At 42.4% G+C, this 6,000-nt stretch overlaps 1 protein-coding gene across 5 annotated transcripts in view; it reads left to right on the top strand.

Annotated features, from left to right (window-relative positions):
- The first annotated feature begins 864 nt into the window (after window positions 1-864).
- RERE (arginine-glutamic acid dipeptide repeats) overlaps window positions 865-6,000 on the top strand; it is a 562,577-nt gene continuing 557,441 nt past the window's right edge. For all 5 annotated transcript variants that reach the window (XM_038746111.1, XM_038746110.1, XM_038746108.1 and 2 more), the window contains exon 1: window positions 865-1,190. The gene's annotated coding sequence lies outside the window, so the exon portion shown is untranslated. The remainder of the gene's footprint in view (window positions 1,191-6,000) is intronic.

Here is a 6,000-nt window from a genome sequence, read left to right as displayed (position 1 = left end):
TTTTTCCTCTGTCTCCCCCTTTTAGACTGCGAGCCCAATATTGGGTAGGGACTGTCTCTATATGTTGCCAATTTGTACTTCCCAAGCGCTTAGTACAGTGCTCTGCGCATAGTAAGCGCTCAATAAATATGATTGATATATACAGGTGCTGTGGGGAAGGGAAGGAGGCTCTAGAGTGTGAGTCCACTGTTGGGTAGGGACTGTCTCTATATGTTGCCAACTTGTACTTCCCAAGCGCTTAGTACAGTGCTCTGCACACAGTCAGCGCTCAATAAATACGATGATTGATTGATTGGAGAGAGAAAACACATTCCCTTCACCTCTCTTTCTGGGGAGGTGTTGGTGTGGGTGGTAACAGGCCGGCAGCTCGGCCCCTCTCCCATCCCTTGACGCCCTGACTAAAAACTCCCTCTGAGGCAGTCACCCAAACACACTCCTCATTTTTCCTCTCTCTCTCTCTCTCTCTCCCCTTTTTTTTTAAAAAAAAAAAAATCACTTTATTCCCTTCCACCATTGGCTGAGCCTCCTTTTGGGTCATGGGCCTGGGGCTGGGCCAATGCAGAGGCTCGATATTGGGAGGTGGGCAGGTCCTGGAGCAGTTAGTGGGTGATGATTTTGTGCAGCAGCAGCAGCAGCAGCACCACCACCAGCACTAGCAAGGCGGTTGTTCTGCTCTTACTCACACAGACACACACATATTCACTCTCTCTCTCTCTCCCTCTCTCTCTCTTTCACACGCCCGCACAGAGACACCCTCACTGGTTCCTCAGTCCCCACCTCCTTCTCCCCCCTCCTCTCCCTCTCTCCTTCCACATTGTTTCTGCCTTTTTTTCCCCCCTCTTGGTTATAAAAAAAAACTCATCTTCATCATCAGGGAAGCCCCCTTCCCAGGAAAAACAAAACATAACATGCCGTTGGACTCCTGCTTCTGAAGGATTTGACGCCAAGAGAAGAAGGGATTCTTGTTTAAAATCTCATTAAAGATCAAGGGGAAGGGAAATACCCCTCGCCTTCCGCCATCCTCTCCTTTCCCTTCCAGCATACCAGTTCCCTTCCCCCTCTAATTCCTGGCCTGAACTCCACATTCACACACCACCTTCCCTCTCCCCCTTTTCTCCCTCTTCTTCCACTTCCAGAGGCAGCTGGGCCACAAACAAATCCCCATTGATGGTGTAGAACATTAGGGAAAGGTAAGTCTCTAACTTGCCTTACTCTTTTTTTTCCACCCCTTTTTCCTGAGTGACTGGAGGTTTGGAGGATGGGGAGCAGTTTGTGGGTGGGGGTACAGAGGGGTGTCTGTTGTGAATCACTTATGCCATGTAAACCAGAGAGGAAGAGAGGTTGGTGAAAAAGGTGGAAGATAATAGCGACCTGTGATTGTCGGGGTGAATTGTTGAGAATTGGAAAAGGGGAGCTGGAGCAGGAGAAAAAGAGGTCAGGGACATTATTTGGTTTCCTCAGAGGAAGGTAACTGTCCAACTTGCCTCCTGTTCCCTGCTCTTCCTTTGCTTCTGTTCTGTGTGGGGGTGATTTCTTTTATATCACTAAATCACCGTGACTTGTAGGAAGAAGGGAACTGTAGATTCAACCTGTGAGCGTTTGGAATGAAAGCGAGGGCTGGTAAGGGTAGTTGTGGGGAGGAACTAGGGAATCATCTTCACATTGGGGGGAAGCTTCTCCCTTTGTACTGTGTTTAAAATCATTTGTGTCGTGGGAATATGCCCCAAATTTCAAAATTTTTTAAAAAATCCATTTCATCTGAATGAAAACCTCATTATCCTCTTTTAGTTCTGTGGGTTTGGCCGGGGTGGCTCCCATTTTTTTTTAAAGGATATGGAAATCAGATAAGTACTTCCCCCCAGAATGGGGTGGGGAGAGACAACATTGCAGGTTTCATTTCCGAAATTGGTTTAAGAAGTTGCTGAGAGGAAAGCTAAATGATTCATTGTGGAATTCTTCCTCTGTCTCTCCTTTTTTTAAAAGAACTTGCAGTTTTTTGGGTTACAGACTTCTCACATTGAGAGGAGCAAAATAAGTGTCCTTTGGAGACTAGGTGATTTAAGCATTTCAGTATGTGCTGCTATTTTAGGGTACATTTTGCAAAGTACCTTTGGAAGAAGCCTGCAATAACTTGATTCAAAACATTATTATTTTAATGCAAAAATGAGATACCCGTTGATGAAAGAGGAAGCTTGTTAGCAAATAAACATCTTTATTGATACTCAGATTATTGTGCAGTGTGTTTAGATTTACCATAGTTAAAATAATTGCTTTGTATTTGAAAAACGATCTTTTTTTGTTATGTGTATGCTGGTTCCTTTAATCTCAGGTTGTTAAGAGGGGGAGGGAAGGCAAATGGATCTCTGCGATAATAAAAACATCCTTTGGGTAAATATTGCCTTCCTTGGATCTTCTCCTTGAGTCGAAACACTGTAAATTAAGAATTTTTTTTTATTTTAATGGCACAAACAGGGTGGAATACTGGCTTGCAGATCTCCTTGTTGTTGTGAGTTGAGGTCGGAAGAAAGAGAGGCAGACACACACACACACCCGCCCCCCACCCCCACCCCCCAGGCTGAGAGCTCATTGTTCCTTGGTACACTCTCTCAGCCTCTCCTCCCTTCCCTTCCTCTCCCATTTTTGGGACTCGGTTTACATAGCCAAATAGTTCTTTTGGGGGGAGGGGGGAAGGGGGGGAAAGGCGGAGAAAAGGGGGAGGAAAAGATCAGGGAAGGGAAGGGTGCATTTTTTCCCGAGACAGTCTCTTCCACCCATCTCGTATTTAGCTTTTTTGTCCAACCTTGCAAAAAAAGCGAAAGAGTCAATCAGAAACTAAAGGTTACACAAAAAAAATCCAGCCTTCCCTCTTTCCCCACCCCCTACCGCTTCCTCCTCCTTCCCTTCGCAGCTCTGGTTTCTGCCACTGTTATTTCTTTTTGTGTTTGAAGACAGGATCATGCACTTCATGGGGTGGGCTCACACTATTGCTTTTCGCTGCTTGCCTCTCCCACCGCTCCTGTCCCTGATTTTCGTGGGGACAGTGGTCTGTCTTTCACCCGACGTCGGCTGCAGGGAATGTGATCAGTTTTATTTTGGGAGGGCAGGAGGGAATCTCTTGATCAAACGTTTGGGAGAGCACATCCTGCAAAGAACCCAGAGTTCGTGTTTGTTGAGGCATAGCAGGGGTGTGTGTGAAGGGATTGGGAGTTAATGGGTGGTTGGATGGGAATGCAGAGTCCCCCTTTAGCTTCTAAATCATCATCATCATCATCAATCATATTTATTGAGCGCTTACTATGTGCAGAGCACTGTACTAAGCGCTTGGGAAGTACAAATTGGCAACACATTTCCAACTTTGATGGTGAGCTTTTTTTAAAAAAAAGCAGACGGTCTTTGGAAGGAATACTCTGAACCTGCTTTTGGGGCATGGGTATAGAGGGAGAGTATTTGGGGGTCTGATCTTGGATTGGGACGGAGTTTAGAGGGGGCATCTCGGGGTTAGGACTGGTTCAGTCCAGAGATGAAGAACTGGTTAAATGCGTGGTGACTCAATAGCTCCTTCTGCTTGTTTGTGAGGCCTTTAAGTGGCAGGGCCAGTAGCCTGGGAAGGGGAGGAATGTGTGGGTCTTAATGGTTTCTAATGAATGCATTTGTACTTGCACGTCTGCCAGTGCAACATGGATATGCTATCCACATAAGCACTGCAACTGCAGCATTACTGTTTTACTACATTATTGGCTGGGCGATAACACATCAGAGTTTATGGTTCTGCTCCCTGAAGAACTGTGCAGACACCACGACTCCCTAAGTACTGCTTTGAATTGATATTTTCCCACCTTATAACATAAAGAGTAGAGTATCTTAATAATGAAACAAAGTATGGGACTCGTTAGATAAGTCCTGAATGTTGGAAACAGTGAATAGAATGGAAATCTTTTTAAACTAATATCCCTTTGTACATTTTTGGATGCCCAGTTATGTTCTCGTTGAGGTTCACAGGGTTCTCTAGCGAAGAATCGATTGAGTTTTGCCCAGGGGTGTGCTAGTTGGAGTTGGAAGGACAAAGCTCAGTAAAAAGAAATGGTGGTCCTCTGGGTGGACTGGCTTGGAGCTTCGTGTGTAGGAAAAATGACTCCAGTGGGAGGGTGAGAATATATGAAATGAGTTTACTGTTACTAGGGGGACAACCATTCTTGTGACAGAGTAGGGGGCTGAACAGCCCAAAGTTGGTGGAGTGGGGTGGTACTGGTGTATGTGGAACTGAATGGGACATCCACATTGACCCTCCTGGTCTATGATCTTGTGACCCAAAATACAGATTCTGGATCAAAAAATTGAAATGACAAGATGTATTACTTGTTAAAAGTCCTGTGAGATATTGTTAGCTATGTGACACAAGCAGACCCTTTCATTGTGTCTCTTGGTGGATGGAGCTTTCTGGCATAATGGGTGAGTTGAGGGGATAAAAGGAACAGACCAAGATAATAAACCTTTCATTTAAAAGCCTGGCTGTTAGAGAATTTTATTTAGACATTTGGTTCTTTTTGAATCAAAACTTCAATATGTGGAACATAGTTGAACAAATCAAAGGCCCAAGGTTGCATAGCATTTTTCAACAAAAGGAAATGGAGTAAACCTGATTCTGTATTTTTCATCCACAGGGAATACTGCTTGGTAGTTTCAGTCCAAAATTTGTTATCTTTTTATGGGTCATAAATATTCATTAAATGGCAAAGAAATTGAAGTTTAAATGGAAAAAGACAATGCCCCTAGTAGAAGGTAGGGGAAATCATTAAATAAAATATCACCTGTTTAGTTTTTAGGGTCATTCAGTAGCTATCAAGTCTTGAAGATTTACCCAAAAAAGTGCCACTGTAATCTATAACCAGTGGGCCGTTTCAGAATATTTTAGTATTTACCTTGGACAAGATGCAGCACTTATTTAACATTTATTGACGATCGATATGCTAGGTATTGCACAACACATGGAATTTTACTCCCTTATAAGAATAACTTCGTGTATTGAATAAGATTTGGCAACCCAAGTTGCTATTTTTAAAGTTAGTTTGGAATCTCTAACAGTGATTGAATCCCGATAATTGAAAAAAATGCTTAAGTAATTAAATAAATGACATACTAGTTTTGGAGGGGGAGGCACAATAATCTCTCCTCTAACTACTTTTGTTAGTTTCTTTTTCAGTTGACTTTAAAGATTAAGATAGTAGAAAGTTCAGGTGACTTGAGTCATTAATGTAACCTAGGTATGAACTTCATAAAAAAAATCCCACCCTGAAACAACACACCATTATTTTGCATAGTAAATACCCAGTGGCACTCTGTCCCAGTTAATCATAAGGTTTTTCTGTTGACTAGGACTGTCTTTTGAATCAAATTTAGCGTGTTATGTAGTTTCCTGATTAGTATTCTTGACCATATTTTCATAGCACCATTAAATATTATTTCAGTGAGTCAGTTAAAAGTAAACCAGATCCAAGGCAATGAAACTATTTAGAAGAAGTATAAAAAGAAATGTTTAAGGAAGTGTTCAGAAAAGTTGTTAAAGATTTTGGAATGCTGTTTTAATTGGTCTTTGATTTTGACACAAATATAGCGTTTTAGCAGGCCTTAACCATGCTTTGAAATGCACACTGGACTGAACTGTTTCTGCATAAATTTAACCTCCAGAAAGAGTTAATACATTCCATGACTTGGCAAAATTATATTAGGAGCCAAGTAATGTAATACTGATGCAGCAGGTATAAGCAATTACCTTTTTACCGGGTATTACAGAGGACTCTGATTTGTTTACTTTTTATAAAATAAATTCGAATCCCCCGTGAGCAAAGTGCGTCTTTAGCATAGATCTTAAAGGCCGTGTTTCTTGATGGAATTACTCCCAGTATAAATGCATAATAGCTGGGCATGATAAATTGTAAAGATCGGCTTCTAAATCCGAAAGAACACTTGGATTGTGAGGAGGCCCCCAGCATATTTGCTTTA

This window comes from Tachyglossus aculeatus, chromosome 5 (assembly GCF_015852505.1).
Source record: "Tachyglossus aculeatus isolate mTacAcu1 chromosome 5, mTacAcu1.pri, whole genome shotgun sequence".
NCBI lineage: Eukaryota > Metazoa > Chordata > Mammalia > Monotremata > Tachyglossidae > Tachyglossus > Tachyglossus aculeatus.
The sequence above is the reverse complement of the archived record's forward strand: the minus strand, read 5'-3'. Positions and strand labels throughout refer to the sequence as shown.